Source organism: Alosa sapidissima, chromosome 2, assembly GCF_018492685.1.
Source record: "Alosa sapidissima isolate fAloSap1 chromosome 2, fAloSap1.pri, whole genome shotgun sequence".
NCBI classification, from domain to species: domain Eukaryota; kingdom Metazoa; phylum Chordata; class Actinopteri; order Clupeiformes; family Clupeidae; genus Alosa; species Alosa sapidissima.
In genome coordinates, this window is record NC_055958.1 from 40864001 (window position 1) to 40881507 (window position 17507).

The window sequence follows — 17507 nt, forward strand, 5'->3', positions numbered from 1 at the left end:
GCAAGTGACTAGTTAAAAGCAGGGATGGACTAATGAACAGGCCTACCAGGCCCAGGGTCCCAGGAGCTCTGGTCCTCTACACAAAGATGCTACTGTAATATAGGCTTGTATTGGGTTTGTTCATCTCATGTCTGAATGATGTCCATTTATATCCACAAAAGTCACCAGAATCTATCATCTAAGGGACTATTTATCAAAATCTTCTCCCTGGGGAGCACACCCCTGGATTCCGCTTGACAATTATGTTGATCAAGGCATATATATTGGTTTAGGGGCCCCCTTACCTCCCAGGGAAAAAAGTTCAGGCTTAGGATTTTTTTCTTCTATCACCCCTGTATTAGGGCCTATCACTAGTCGCTCTCATGTCGCACAGGTTGATCGCGTTGTCCTCCATTTTTGGCAAAACACAAGCAGCACAGCAGCTGATTGAAACAGCTGTTTCCCGTGCGTAAAATTGGTGGGAATTTTCTTTTTAGCTTTGCTTACTGCACTTCAGAATTCTTTTATATTCTTATATTCTTGTTTGTGAATTTTGTTACATCTATTTTTTTTATTTGTTTAATTAGTTTAAAATGAATACTGTACATATTTGGTTAAAATCGATTCCCTATTTTAGTTTTCGAAACTTGTGTTGTTTGGTACAATCCCACGGTTGTCAAACAGGAGTACGCATACCCCCAGGGGTAAGTGGACTGATTTCAGGGGGTACGCGAAAAAAGATATAAGTCATATGCCTTTTCAAACGTTTTTCTCTATCCCACGTTGGTAACTTAACTTCCGCATTTGCACTGCACATTAAAAACGTATTTTCTCCGCATTAACAAAATATTCGAGAGTGGAGACAGAGAGGGTAAAACAGCGTTTCTCAAACTGTGGGTCGCGGAGACATGCCAGGTGGGGCGCGAACTGACGTGAAAAACAGAAGGTTTTTTTTTATTTATTTTTTTATCTGTAGCCTGGGTCCAGGTAGCACCCGATGCGCAATGGACGCACTGTGTTATTCATAGGGAAGCGCTCGTTTCAAGGCAGCTTAGTTAGTCCCGACCTGAATGACATTTTGAACGAGGTTGTGAGAGTGGTGAATTTCATCAAGACCCGGCCCTTAAAAGTGTGTCTATTCTCCGCACTTTAAGAGGAGATGGGAGCTGACCAAAAGGCTGTAATGTTTCACAGCGAGGCAAGGTGGCTTTCCAGAGGTAAAGTGCTGTCGCGTGTTTGAGCTCCGAGTCGCCTCTTCTTGGAGGAAGAGCGCATGTTTGAATCTGCAAGCACGTTCACCAGGGCTTGGAAACTAAATTATTTTTCAAACGTTCCGTTCCGAACGGTTCAGGTAGGCCTATGTTTAACGTTTTCGTTCTTGCGTGCGTTCCGCCACCAACATATCGGTCCTGAACCGGTTCGGAACGCAATATATCGTTCGTCCTTAAAGTTCCGGCAGTGTTTGGCAGGCCTATCAAGTCTATTTTTGTGTACTTTACCTTAGAATAGACACTCATTATTTCCCCTTGATTTAGCCTATACCGTAGCTATGCCCAAAAATAACCAATCACAGGCGGCATCCAAAAACATTCAGATGAGCTATCCATCCCATAGCCTACAGACTTACTATAGGCCTAACCTATGCCTATAAATAATTTCTTATCAAAAATATTTCTGGATATGTGCTAAACTGGTTGTAGCCTAAGTTTTATCCATATGGAGATCTTCAAAGGCTTGCGCTATAATTCCAACCCTGTTTATAAATGAACCTGTCTGTTGCTGACAGGCCTATCTCAAATTTCCCGTTTAACTCTTCTACATAGAATAGGCTATAATTGCGCAAACATTTCAAATCCCGACTTTAAAACGACAAGGTGTGGACAGGCGAAATAGGCTATTACGCATAGGCTACAAACAATTTCCATATCAGTTTCAGTAGTCTACGCTACGAGCTGGCCTAAGATCCGAAGTGGTAGACGGATAGGTTACATTACAACAGCAAGACAAAATATACACATTTGGACCAAAGGTCCATTTATTCGTTTTTTTTTTTTTTTTCAAACTGCAGAAATCAAATTATTAGGCTGTTCACCTACAGTAGTTAGCTACATAGCGGCTTGTTAGCTCACATTAACAGTGTAGATGCGGGCTTGTTTTTCGCACAACCGGAAATAGTCTCCCTGACATAGGATATGCTTTTGTGAAATTTTATAAAATATATAGAGAACGAAAAAAAACGTTATTAACCGGTTTTGTGGATTTCAGAATAATGTTTCTGTTCCGGAACAGTTGAAGACCATTTTGTTTTCGTTTCCGTTTCCGCTCCTCGTAAAATTCCGTTCGTTTTCGGTTTTCGTTTTCGTTCCTTGAACCGGTTTGGAGCCCTGACGTTCACTAATGAACATTTCTTGATGAAGCTGGCCTATCTTAGCGATATATTTGGAAAGCTCAATGAGTTAAATCTCCAGTTACAAGGCAAAGACAAGCACCTAGCAGATAAGATCACTGCATTCAACAAGACGATTGTGTAAGATTAGGTGCAGATCTATTTAAAATAGATCTGAATCAAAAATTGATAACAAATAAATATTAATTAAACAATTAAAAAAAAAACTTGTTAACAATTGGTGGTGTTGGGAAACACATGCATGCACACAGACTGTAGCCCCCCCCCCCCCCCCCCCCCCCCCACACACACACACACACACTTTATTGACATGACAAGAGTACTTGTGTTGTCAACTCCGGAAGATCATAATGTCTCAGGGGGTACATGCCTGTTAAAAGTTTGGGAACCACTGGTCCAATCGATTGTGCAATCGATTTTTTAACGTAAAGTGACAACCCTATTACACGTAGGTCTGAAAGCCCCCTCTCTCTCCCAATATCCCTCCTTCTCTCTATCTCTCTTTCTCTCTCTATCTCTCTCCCTCTGTCTATCTCTCCCTCTCTCTATCTCTCCCTCTTTCATTCTCAATTTGACTCGGAGCTTTTATACTTTTTTTCTTTTGGTTTGTGCTGATGTGAGCAGATCTGCTGAGGGCGACAGTGGAAGTCTGATAAAGGGAGGAAAAAAGAGAAAGAGAGAAAACTAGAGAAGGAGAGAGAGAGAGAGGTAGTGTGTGAGGCTGGGGAGAGAGAGAGAGGGGTAGTGTGTGAGGCTGGGGAGAGAGAGAGAGAGGTAGTGTGTGAGGCGTTACGAGGCTGACAGGCATCTCTGTTATCTGTCTGAGCTAATGAGCTGAGTCGGCACTTTACGCTGTTAACGTGTAATTACTGCAGTTTGCCCACTCTTCTCCTTAACTCACTCATTCTACTCAACACACACACACACACACACACACGCATGAACACACATACACACACCTATACACACACACATACACACACACACATGGGAGAGAGAGGGAGAGGTGGGTCAGAGACATGTGTCAATCATAGTGACTTTCTGAAACAACCCAGAAAAAGCAACTGCACACACACACAGAGCACCGGATTTGATTAGTCTGGCCTTGAAAACACACAAGGTCTGACAGGGGGTGTGACACCAGTTTTGTGTGAGTGAGACGACACTGGATGTGTGTGTGTGTATGACGTGAGCAATAACTAACGGTTCCATATTAATTTCCCTTTCGGGATAAACATGAGAAATATGCTAATCACTATGCAAATGAGTATGCACATTAGCATCACTTTACAGGGCAGGGACGAGGTGATGCTCTATTAGTCGCATCACAGGAAATTAGTATGACCCCTCTCTGAAATACCCCCTCCCACTCTCTCTCACACACACATACACTCTCTCTCTCACACACACATACACTTTCTCTCTCTCACACACACACACTTTCTCTCTTTCACACACAACCACTCTCTCTCATACACACACACACTCTCTCTCTCACACACACACTCTCTCTTCCCCATCATCTCTCTCTCTCTCTCTCACCCTATACCCCTATCCCAAGAGATGTCAGGATTCATTAAAGTCAATCTGATTCCTCCTCAATGATTTGGTGTCCTCACACACACACACACAGCGTAGATAATGAAAGCATGAATCCCAAAGGATGAACTGATTGAGCAGAGACGAGAAGGATTGAGAGGTAAGATATAACACACACATACACACACACACACATGCGCACACACACACACACATATGCGCACACGCACACACTGTTGAGAGGTTGAGGTTAGATGTCATATAAGGTTGATTAGCATTGTCAGATACAGTTTCCTGCAAATATCAAAATGACCATCATATTTTAATTATATTTTTCTGTGTGTGTGTGTGAGAGAGTGTGTGTGTGTGTGTGTGAGAGTGTGTGTGTGTGAGAACTTCCGTCATTTTTGTCCCTGTACCACACTGTCTCCCCATCCCTCTCTCTCTCCCACTCTCTCTCTCTGTCTCCCTTTCTCCCCTCCTCTCTCCCTCCCACTCTGTCTCCCTCTCCCCCTTCTCTCTCTCTCTAGTAATTACACTCTGTGGTCTCTCTCTCCCTCTAGTAATTACACTCTGTGGTCTCTCATATTGTTCTGTTGTGATCACAGCGACTCAATCAAGACATCAAACTCTCTTACACACACACACACAAACATACACACAAACACACACACAGAGAGTCTATTTCCAGGATTCCTGCTGGATACTGATGAGCTTTGTCAGACGGACAGCTGTCTTAATCACACTGCTGCAGGACACACACACATACAAACACAGCCACACACACACACACACACACACACACTCACGCACACAAACACACACATGCATGCACACAGACTGGAACCCCCCCCCCTAACCCTAACCCCCCCCCCCCCCCCCCCCACACACACACACACACACTTTATTGACATGACAAGAGTACTTGTGTTGTCAACAGACATGGCTAGTTTTTTTAATTAGATGTATTTGAAATATGTATTTAATTACATTAGCATATTTTGTATTCAGTATTTTGCAGGATTGGAAAAAATCAAATGTAGTTTGTAACAAAACACTTTGAGGGATTGATTTAGAGCAGCGTTTCTCAAACTGTGGGTCGCGACCCACTACAGGGTCGCGGAGACATGCCAGGTGGGGCGCGAACTGACGTGAAAAACAGAATTTATTTTTTTATCTGTAGCCTGGGCCCAGGTAGCACCCGATGCGCAATGGACGCACTGTGTTATTCACTTTGCGAAGAGATGGTAGCTGACCAAAAGGCTGTACTGTTTCACAGCGAGGCAAGGTGACTTCCCCGAGGTAAAGTGCTGTCGCGCGTGTTTGAGCTCCGAGTCGCCTCTTCTTGGAGGAAGAGCGCGTGTTTGAATCTGCAAGCACGTTCACTAATGAACATTTCTTGACGAAGCTGGCCTATCTTAGCAATATATTTGATATATCTTAGCGATACATTATTAAACTTTGACTAACGTTTCGATGTTCGTTAGTCAAAAACATCGACACATCGAAACGTTAGTCAAAGTTTAATAATGTTCTGCACCTTTTACTGAAGAATAAAGAAAATTAAGAAGACATCTGAGCTGCACCGGCGTCTCTCCTTCTCTCTAAAATATCTGTCCTGGCCTGGTTGCACCGGATTGTGGCCAAACGACAGAAGCGCGAGAACCCTCCTTTGTCTACCAAAAAGTGTTACTTTGTGCCCCGCGCTCCCCCACTGCTTGTGAAAGAAGGGGGTGGGGGAGGGGGGCTTAACGTGAAAAAGCTTAATGTCCCAAAACGGCAACAAGTCATAATGGTAGGCTACAGGAAGTGGGGGGAGTGCATGGGATGACCAGAGCCGTCTTCGCTGTGCTATTCACAAAGCATCTTCTATTGTCTTTCCAGGCGCACACAGCTCGTTACCATATAGCCTATCGAGTGCCTTAACAGATTAACTCTGCTCTTGGGTTTGGCCTCACAGCAAACTCAACCCTCTTGTTGCTTGCAGTTTGTTAAATAAAGCGATGCAGATTACATTATTTATTTCTGATTAATTGCGTCTTTTGATGTCTTTTGCAACATCTGCTTGTTAGGCTGGGCTACTGTCAATGTCCTGTACAGGTAAATGTTCAACAATTGCTGGTGTAGGCCTACAGGCTATAATCAATTAGGGACTGTTCGTTATTTATTTAAGGGGCTACCGGAGGAGTTTTGGGAGCGTTAGTCAAAAAACACGTGACCCTCCCTCGCCAGCAAGACATTTTTCTATGACCCTCCAAAGTGATTGAGAAAAAACACATGACCCTCCCCAGTCCCAACAATTTATTGATCCCTTCTGTAGGCTACTGGGTCAATTTGGGAGCTTGCATGCTACGACACCTTCCTTGAAATGCCTTGAAAAGGCTGTCGTTTGCACAATTGCACAAATAATTTTTTAAAACTTACGTGCATGAAATCATGCGATAGCTTACTTTACACATAGCCAAGGCTACCGTCGGTGCATTTTAGTAGCCTAGTCCAATAAGCTACACCAGCTTGTCTTTAAGAGGGGAAATTGTGTAGCCTATAACATTAGCGGAGTCACATATTTGGCCATATGGTGTTTATCATAGGCTACATCACGAAATCAAATAGTGTAACAAAGGTGAACACTTTAACAGGGGAAATTAATTGGGCATGAATCATTGTGCTGAACGGTATTTGTCAATGAGCAGAAACACACACGACATTCAAACTGTTGATAAGATGTGCACGCCATATCCTGACTCTGAAAAAACATTGTCTTGCTTTGCCGCAAACTCAGCAATGAAATCATAGGCCAGTTTGCAGGTAGCCTTACGTCTTTTTCATAGAAGGGAGAGCCCAGTCTCTCCTGTGACATTGAGGTGCGCAAATAGTTTTTAATAGCCTGTTCAACTTCGAAAAGCTTCACCCGATGCCAGTCACTGATCGCAATTTCAAATTTCGGGAAGCTTCGTTAAATGTTTTTAAGTTTTAAGTGCAGCAGGCCCCTATCTGCCCCCTTTGGAATTATCTATATCTGCTCCCTTTAGGAATTATATCTTGAGCCTATTATAAGGTCCAGTGCGTTATGTCCTGGGATTCGGACATGCTCAAAAAGAAAAGAAAAAACACTTTTTTTTATAGATGGTTATGAGGAGCAATATGAGTCTGAACTCCGTGTCATTCAGACTCAACCCTCTTGTTGCTTTGATATCTTTTTCGTTGTCGTTTGAACGTCGGCAAGCAGGCATGTTGCGGTTGCAATTTAAGTGAAATTTCTACAGTAGGCCTACAACATGCAACATGCTTGTTAGGCTGGGCTACTGTCTTGTACAGGTAAATGTTCAACAATTGCTGGTGTGCAGGCTATAATCAATTAGCTAAATCATTTGTCCAGCTGTTTAAAAAAAAAATTCGTGCTACATTCAAACGCAAAAGGTGCTTTTGATCTTTTTCATTTCAACGTCGGCAAGCAGGCATGCTGCGGTTGCAATGAATGAGGATAATTGGTTTTATCTGCGGATTTATTCTTTGCATTATTTTGAATATGCATCGCTCCAGTCTCAACAGCACGTCTACTTTTCCCACACGCATCTAAGTTCTAACACACATCCCCTCTCGCTTTCTCTCTTTCCATCCCTGCGCTTTCTTAAAGGAGCTGCACCATTTTACAACAATTGCATCTACATTTTCATATTAGAATGTTTTGTCTGTTTAAGTGTAAGCTGAAACTACCGTGATCAATTTAAGTTCCCGTGCCCCCGCTGAAAGTCTCATGCTCTTATCATTACACTATCAAATCTACAAGTAACCGTGACAAATAGGGTATAAGATATATAAACTCACGCTATTGTATTATCATATATGTTTGGTAATGGCTCACTGCGTCATGGAAGCAGTTAAGTCAAGTCGCATTAAAAATAGTAGTGGCAGAACTCCCAAGTGACACCTTGTGGTTGTTTGTGTCAACTGCAGTTTGTGCCATTTCTGCTGAGAAAATGGGGTGCGTGATTCATGAAGGAACCCGTCCAAACTTAACTGGAACCCACTGTATTCTTCTACTGATGATGATGATGATTATGATGTTGATCTGTTCTAAAGTGAAACAGTCGTGAGGGACAAGATCACTGTCACTGCTGAAGTCCGCACTGGTGCTGGTGGTGCTGCTACGGACACCATTTCAGTAGCAGAAGCTTTGGGTGCAAACAAAACCAGTAACGTGAGTAGCCCTAACACGATAACTGTAGTGCTAGGTATCAGTGACGACCCTGCGTTATGGCCAGACACTGTAAGAGATGCAGAGCGAGTTGAAATCGTTTAAAAAAATGCCCTGTGCTCGGAGGGGCTTTGGGATCCTTTGCCTTGGGCCTCAAAGTGTCCAGGTCCGCCCCTGGCCACGTTGTGACCAACTTAAAAGTGTTAGATCCAACTTTTCTGTTTTACGATCCCCTCTGAATATGTCTGAAGTTGGAAAGAAGTTGGAAGTTGAAACTCAACTGAGGCAACAAAAATGGACAACTTTATCACCCTTCTGCAAGGTCAACTTTATCACCTTTCTGCAAAGACAACATGGGGTGTGAACCCAATTTTTTGTTTGTGCCAATGTTATATCATCCCTTCATACAACCTAAAAACATTAGACCTGTCTATTCTTATTTATCATGTTTTATCATGTTATTCTATTATATTTATCCACCATGTTGCCAGTCATGTATAATAGGCATGCACTTATAACGCAAAAAGTTATAACCCTCCTTCATACAACTTAAAAACATTAGACCTGTCCAGTATTTTGTATTTTCTTTTGTTACATTTCATGAGCCAGTATTTGCAGTTTGTAACAAAGTAGTTTTTGATGTATTTGTGCCCACGTGTGTGTGTGTGTGTGTCAGTGGGTATGTGTATTTGTGACCACCTGTGTGTGTAGGTGGGTATGTGCATCTGTGCCCACCTCTGTGTGTGTGTGTGTCAGTGGATATGTGTATTTGTGACCACCTCTATGGGTGTGTGTGTGTGTTTGTGTGCATATGTATGTGTGTGTGTCTGTGTGTGCGTCGGTGGGCATGTGTATTTGTGCCAACCTTTGTGTGTGTGTGGGCGGGTGTTTGTGTTTGGCATTCTGTCTAGAAATGACCTTTGGCCTTAAATGGACATCTCTCTCTCTATCTCTCCCTCTCTCTAAGTCAAAGTCAAAGTCAGCTTTATTGTCAATTTCTTCACATGTTCCAGACATACAAAGAGATCGAAATTACGTTTCTCACTATCCCACGGTGAAGACAAGACATATTTTACCAATTTAAGTCCACAGACAAACATAACATTCAAGTAAACAAAAAAGTAAGTAAATAAGTAAATAAGAGGGCACATATAATAATGAAAAAAATAAGAGCAGCAAAATTTGGTTGAAATTGTGCATAGACAGTCAATAAAATACTAGTGCAAAGTCAGGCCAATAAAAGGCTTGGGTAGTTCTGTTTGACCTAAGTAAGAAAGAAAGTGGCATAGTGGTGCAAGTTATGTAAGAGCAGCAGAAGTGTTGTGTTTTCAGGACAACAACAACAAGTTGTAAAGTGTGCAAGTGGAGTAGTGCAGGCGGCCATTGTGGGTCCAATGTCCAGGATGTTATGTAGCTGAGGGTGGAGGGGGGAGAGGAGGGAGAGAGTTCAGCATCCTTACAGCTTGGTGTATGAAGCTGTTGGTGAGTCTGGTAGTGCGGGAGCGCAGGCTTCTGTACCTCTTCCCAGAGGGCAGTAGATCAAACAAATTGTGAGTTATTCTATCTATATATCTATCTTTCTGACAGCTCTCATTTATATTCATTTTTTTAATTTGTTTTCATATGTGCCATATTGACTTACCCATAATGCATTGCTGTTCAAGTCTGTGACTGATTGAAGTTTGTGTTCAACAACCATCCTGAATCAGCCACAGAGGCCCACACACACATACACACACAGCTATGTGTTGGCTGTCTGCAGGACAATATCATACGTGTGTGTGTGTGTGCGTGCAACTCTGTTCCTAAGAGAGATTTATGATGTAATTGACATTTTTATTTTTGAGATTCCTGATCCTTCAAAAATGTCAAGTGTCAATTCATACCACTGAGTTATGAGAGGGGACGAGATGGGAGAATGTGCTCCTGCATATATTACACATCACACACACACACACACACACATACACACACCCAAACCCACACACACAGACACTGTAAACTTAAAACAGCAATTGGTCGGTGTGTAATCTATAGCACAATTGATCCATTGAGGAATATATATTTAGGTACTAGGGGTGGGTTTTGTTTTGCCCCCCCCCAAAAAAAAAAATGTTTCATATAATTTAAATTCTTAAAATGTCAAAGTAATTTTGTTTTCAAATATTAATTGCTTAAAAAAAATAAAATAAAGCTAATTTGATGCTTAACTAATGTATATAGTGCACTGTCACTTCACGCAATCCACGTTTAGTTCTCAATGATCTTTTGCTAGCTCCGCTCCGGCTAGTGCTGTACCTATGGCTACTGCTCCACTATGGCTAGTGCTGTACCTACAGTGGGTCCCCGTTAAGTTTGGACGGGTTCCTTCAGGAATCACGCACCCCATTTTCTCAGCAGAAATGGCACAAACGGCAGTTGACACAAACAACCACAAGGTGTCACTTTGGAGTTCTGCCACTACTATTTTTGATACGACTTGACTTACTGCTTCCATGATGCATTTTCCAAGTCAGTAGAACAAGCCATTACCAAACATATATGATAATACAATAGCGTGAGTTTATATATCTTATACCCTATTTGTCACGGTTACTTATAGATTTGATAGTGTAACGATAAGCGAATGAGACTTTCAGCGGGGGCACGGGAACTTAAATTGATCACGGTAGTTTAAGCTTACACTTGACAAAACATTCTAATATGAAAATGTAGATGCAATTGTTGTAAGATGGTGCAGCTCCTTTAAGAAAGCACCGTGTGCAGGGATGGAGAGAGAGAAAGCGAGAGGGGATATGTGTGTTAGAACTTAGATGCGTGTGGAAAGTGCTGTTGAGACTGGAGCGAGTCATATTCAATATAATGCAAAAAATAAATCCGCAGATAAAACCAATTATCCTCATTCATTGCAACCGCAGCATGCCTGCTTGCTGACGTTCAAACGAAAAATATATCAAAGCACCTTTTGCGTTTGAATGTAGCACAAATTTAAACAGCTTGACAAATGATTTAGCTAATTGATTATAGCCTGTACAGCAATTGTTGAACATTTACCTGTACAAGTACATTGTTAGCCTACAGACCAATTTCCATAGTGCACATCTTATCAACAGTTTGAATGTTGTGTGTTTCTGCATTGACAAATACCGTTCAGCACAATGATTCATGCCCAATTAATTTCCCCTGTTAAAGTGTTCGCCTTTGTTACACTATTTGGTTTCATGATGTAGCCTATGATAAACACCATATGGCCAAATACTAAATAGCTAATGTTAGGCTATACAATTTCCCCTCTTAAAGACAAGCTGGTGTAGCTTATTAGACTAGGCTACTATTAAAATGCACCGACGGTAGCCTTGGCTACGTAAGTTCATGCATCTGTCAAGTTCGTACAGGGCTTCGCACCCCCTTGCGACGGCCCTGCAGCTCCTCCTAAGACAGCGAGGAAAAAGTTAAAATACGCGATAAACCCGGGAAAAGTTGACAGGTTTGTTTCGGTCCCAGTGATTATTTGTGAAATTGTGCAAACGACAGCCTTTTCAAGGCATTTCAAGGAAGGAGTCGTAGCATGCAAGCTCCCAAATTGACCCAGTAGGCAGAAAGCATCAATAGCCTAAATTGTTGGGACTGGGGAGGGTCATGCGTTTTTTCTCAATCACTTTGGAGGGTCATAGAAAAATGTCTTGCTGGCGAGGGAGGGTCACGTGTTTTTTGACTAACACTCCCAAAACTCCTCCGGTAGCCCCTTAAATAAATAACGAACAGTCCCTAATTGATTATAGCCTGTAGGCCTACACCAGCAATTGTTGAACATATACCTGTACAGGACATTGACAGTAGCCCAGCCTAACAAGCAGATGTTGCAAAAAAGACGCAATTAATCTGTGGCTGTGAAACTGTGGCTAAGAAAGGTACTGTGTGTGTGTGTGTGTGTGTGTGTGAGAGAGAGAGAGAGAGAGAGAGAGAGAGAGAGAGAGCTATGGTACGTACACCCACCCACCCCCGCAAAAACAAATTCACGCGTGTACAATATTTGTCCGTTTCCCGGTTTTAGGTCCGTGCATTGAAAAAAAAGTAGCCTACATAGCATAACAATATCCACATGCAATAATACAACAACAACGTCTACGATGACCTATTAATTTGGACAAATTGATACAGCCCTATAGCTAAAGTTACCTTTAGTTTTGTTCTAGCGTACCGTGACGTCTGGCTTTAAACAGCTGTAATCTAACGTTCTGACAAGCACACCAATTGCCTACCTTGTTCTTGCCCATCTGGAATAACTCCTCTAGCTTTGCTGTCTCCATCCTTTCTGTTTTCGTTGTTTAAACTTGTGATATCCATAACTAGTGAATTAGCCCAACATTGTGTGCTGATAACCATATATAGATAGCCGAGTAAAAGAAAACAACAAGTAGCCTAGTTATGTGCCTGCGTGCGTATTCTGTCTTTAAAGTTTAATAATGTTCTGCACCTTTTACTAAAGAATAAAGAAAATTAAGAAGACATCTGAGCTGCACCGGCGTCTCTCCTTCTCTCTAACACTTTTTGGCTTTGGCTAAATATTTAGCCAAGAGTTTCACTAGTCACATGTTTTAACACTTCTTATTGAACTAATAACAGACGTGTGTCGAAAATTTACTTTATTTTCCATACGGAGAAATAACATATGCAGAGTCTACCAAGGTCAATCTTGCCAAAAAAGCCCTCAAACCTGAAAACACATGAGGCAAAAGTGCAAAAAATCACAAAACTAACTAAACTAACACGCGCATATTTTTGTATTGCAATCATTGTAGCCTACAGTTGTAACAGCGCATAACAGTCGTTTTACTCCCCGTATGCGCTCATTATAAAGACCGTTTAACGTGTCCCAAAAACAGCTATCAATTAATCACCAAACGTCTTATAAACAAGTATTGCCAGGAGCAACACCTTGCAAAAAATGATAACAATAGGCCTTTATATGGCTCTGCTCCTGCCTAGATTCGAACTCAGAACTGCCTGAAGGTTGCAGACCTGTTCTGGATATACGTGCATTAACCCACTCGACCGTCAGACAACGCTATCTGCTTCGAGTAGCCTATTGGGTAGGAATGTAGCCTACACTGGTTGTCTTGAGTGACCGAATTCGTTTTCCTTTGTCATATGAATGCTGTCATTTTGTTAACATTACTGTTAAGGAGATTACATTACATTACATTACATTACATTTGGCTGACGCTTTTTAACCAAAGCGACTAACAACATGGTAAACAGTAAGTTTTTAGAACAATTCTCACAATTTTAGGACAGTTTAAAAAAAACATTAGAGTACAGTAAGAATAAGTGCGTCGGTGAGTGCTGTTTTTAACAGTTACTTGTCAGTTTAAAACGGCTGGTGAGTGCTAGGATCAGTAAGACTTGTTGTAAGTGTTGCTATGAGAGTAGATGTTCTCTAAAGAGCTGGGTCTTCAGGAGTTTTTTGAAAGTGGAAAAGGATGTCCCTGCCCTTGTAGGAACTGGCAGTGTGTTCCACCAACGAGGAACAACAGATGAGAAAAGTTTGGATTGGCTTGAGCGTACCGGTGGTAGAGCTAGACGTCGTTCGTCAGAGGAGCGCAGCGGTCTGGAGGTAGTGTAAGTCTGTATGAGGGCATTCAAGTAGGTGGGAGCAGAACCGGAGACTACTTTGTAGGCAAGCGTTAGAGACTTGAATTTGATGCGGGCCGCCATAGGTAGCCAGTGTAGCTGGATGAGCAGCGGGGTAACATGTGCCCTTTTGGGTTGGTTGTAGACCAGGCGTGCCGCCGCGTTCTGGATCATCTGAAGTGGTTTCACTGCGCAGGCTGGGAGACCTGTCAGGAGGGCATTGCAGTAGTCGAGTCGTGAGATGCTGTAGGCAAAGGCTATATTTCAACCTCGTTAGTGTAGTAAAAAAAAACAGTGGACTAACATGTTGCAGGGGCTGCTAAAAACACAGAGAAACGCTGAAAACTCGGCCAATCACAGCCCTTGCTGTCGAATGCGCTGTCCGGTTCGACCGTGGAAGAGGAGCCGTGGAACGCCACAGCAGACTATGCTGCCCCCAAGCGGCTGCAGTTGTACTTACATTTCACCCAGCTGCGTGAATCACCATCATTGATTGTGAATGAAGTGTCAATTTTTAACTGGGACCCACTGTATGGCTAGTGCTGTACCTATGGCTACTGTTCCGCTATGGCTAGTGCTGTACCTATGGCTACTGCTCCACTATGGCTAGTGCTGTACCTATGGCTAGTGCTGTACCTATGGCTGTGCCCTCTCACAGTTTATAAATGGTCAGTAGTGGGAACTACTGTTGCCTTCATGATTTCCTTTTAAAAGTTTCTTAGGGACTGTTCGTTATTTATTTAAGGGGCCACCGGAGGAGTTTTGGGAGCGTTAGTCAAAAAAGACGTGACCCTCCCCACGCCAGCAAGACATTTTTCTATGACCCCTAGTGATTGAGAAAAAAACGCATGACCCTCCCCAACAATGTATTGATGCCTTCTGTACTGAGTCAATTAGCTTGCATGCTACCACTCCTTCCTTGAAATGCCTTGGAAAGGCTGTCGTTTGCACAATCTCACAAATAATCACTTCACCTGGACCGAAACATACCTGTCAACTTTTTCCGGGTTTATCACATAGGCTATTTGAACTTTTTTTCCACTGTCTTAGGAGGAGCTGCAGGGCCGTCGCGAACTGGTGCGAGGCCCTTTTCACTTGCATGAAATCATGCGATAGCCTAGGCCTACTACGCGTAGACTACCTGTCGGTGCATTTTTATAGGCTACACCAGCTTGTCTAAGAGGGGGAATTGTAGCCTATAGCCTATAACATTAGCTGAGTCACATAGGCTATTTGGCCAGTAAGCCGTTTATCATAGGCTACATCCCGAAACCAAACTAGTGTAACAAATCACTTTAACAGGGGGAATTAATTGGGCATGAATCATTGTGCTGAACGCTATTTGTCAATGAGCAGAAACACACTCGACATCAAACTATTGATAAGATGTGCACTATGGAAACTGGTCTGTAGGATATTGGACAAATAAATGACATAGACTCGCCATATCCTGACTAAAAACATTTTCTTGCTTACTTTGCAGCAAACTCAGGCATGAAATCATAGGCCAGCTTGCAGGTATAGCCTAACGTCTTTTTGAATTCATAGAAGGGCGAGCCCACTAGTATCTCCTGTGACATGGAGGTGCGCAAATAGTTTTGAATAGCCTGTTCAACTTCGAAAAGCTTCGTTTACCCGATGCCAGTCACTGATTGCAATTTAAAAGTTTGGGAAGGTTCATCTTTTTAAGTTTTAAGTGCAGTAGCCTAGGCCTATCTGTCCCCTTTTGAATTATATCTCAAGCCTATTATGAGGTAGCCTACAGTGCGTTATGTCCTGGGATTCGGACGTGCTCCAAAAGAAAAAAAAAACCGTCGGGATAGATTTTTATAGATGGTTATGAGGAGCAATATGAGAAAGAAATTTGATCATTGATCGTTGTTTTGGGACGTTAAGCCTTCCATATGTGTCGGTGAAGGAGATTGAAGAAACATGCTGTCACGTGCAGATTCTAGTGATTATGAGGAACAATATGAGAGAAATTTGGTGATCACTGATTGTTGTTTTAGGACATTAAGCCACGTTAAGCTTTTTGCTTAGGCTACAATATCGTTAATAAATAATAAACGCTTAATGTCATCTTTTGGCCAGATGCGAGGCCCATCAGACACGAAGCCATGGGTGACGGCCCAAATATTGCTGTTTTCATGAATACAAAAGTTGGGTGACCCTCCCTCCTAGAAATAAAAAAAATGGGTGACCCTCCCCTCAATAAAGAATAAAAAGACATGACCCTCCCCTATTTTCCTCCGGTGGTCCATTCCATAAATACCGAACGGTCCCTTATAAGGATATATCAATTATCCACCAGACAATGACAAGCCAGCTGGAACCTGCCTCTCTCTCTCTCTCTCTCTCTCTCTCTCTCTCTCTCCTGTGCGCACTCAAACGCATTCACAGTTAAATGGAGGAGCAGAACGTTCAAGTTAGATCTGCTGCAAAAGAGATTACAAAGAGTATCTCTATGTAACATGATGTTTTTGACATTGACACTGTAAACATTCTCTAGTGAAAAGCAGTTTGCAGTTAAAGCTAACCAACGTTGTCTTGCTGGGCCGGATCCGGCCGTAGTTTGCCCACCCCTGATATATGCTGTTCCACACACACACAGATTGTCTGGTGGATCGTCTGGTGACTGGGAGCAGTTTTGTGTGTGAGAGTGTATGTGTGTGTGTATGGATCATCTGCTAGTTTTATGTGTGAGAGTGTGTGTGTGTGTGTGTGTGTGTATGGATCATCTGGGGACTCAGAGCCGTTTTGTGTGTGAGAGTGTGTGCGCGCTTGATTGGTTTTAGTGGCAAATGTGAGGTTGTGATGGTGTTGGTGGCATATGTGAACAATAGAGTATGCCGCCTACCCAGACACATTTATAGCAGCAGTATGTACTATGTAGCATTTTAACTGGCAATGTTGTGCAATAAATGCTGTTCTGACATTCTTGGGGTTGTGAGGGGGTCTGACCTAAGGAGCTAGGCTAGCATGCAGCAGCCAGAAAAGTTGTGGGTTCAATTCTTGGCTTCCACCGTTGTGTATTTGAGCAAGGCACTTAACCCCAAACTCCTCCAGGGACAATAGACTTTGTAATATAATTTAAATATATAAGTCACTTTGAATAATAGTGCTAAATTAATAAATGTAAATAAATGTAAATTAAGATCTAGGAAGTCAGGGAAGATATGTAGGTCTAGTTATGAAATACTGTTTTCCAGATGTGCAAAATTATGGAAAGTCTGGAGGTTTTGCTCAATGTAATACATTTGCAGAAAAGTCTATAATACTAAAAATAGACACTTGTTTTATAAAACCATGTAACAATTTCCCTTTAAAAATAGACCTTACATGTGGTTATTTGTAACATGCTATTGTTTTTAAAGCCAAATTGCTATATTATGCTATATATAAATAGCTTTATTGCATGACAGAGCAGAAGTGGGGCTCTCCAAAGAGACTACGCACTTGTCTGTACGATCAAGTATGATTTTTCTTTTTTTTAAATAATGAAATTAAATCAAATTGCATCATATTTACAGTCTATACTTCTCTGCTTTCACCTGCGCAACCATTACTCTCGTTTGAATTACTCGCGAACCCGTGATCGCATAGATATGGCAAGCATATCAGATGAAAGAGGAGACACAGGGCTATCCATTGGTGCCATGTATATCGATCCTTCTGGCTTATAAAAACAGACGAAGTGACTGCAAAATATTAACGTCATGTACACAAACCAACGCTGCACAACCATTACTC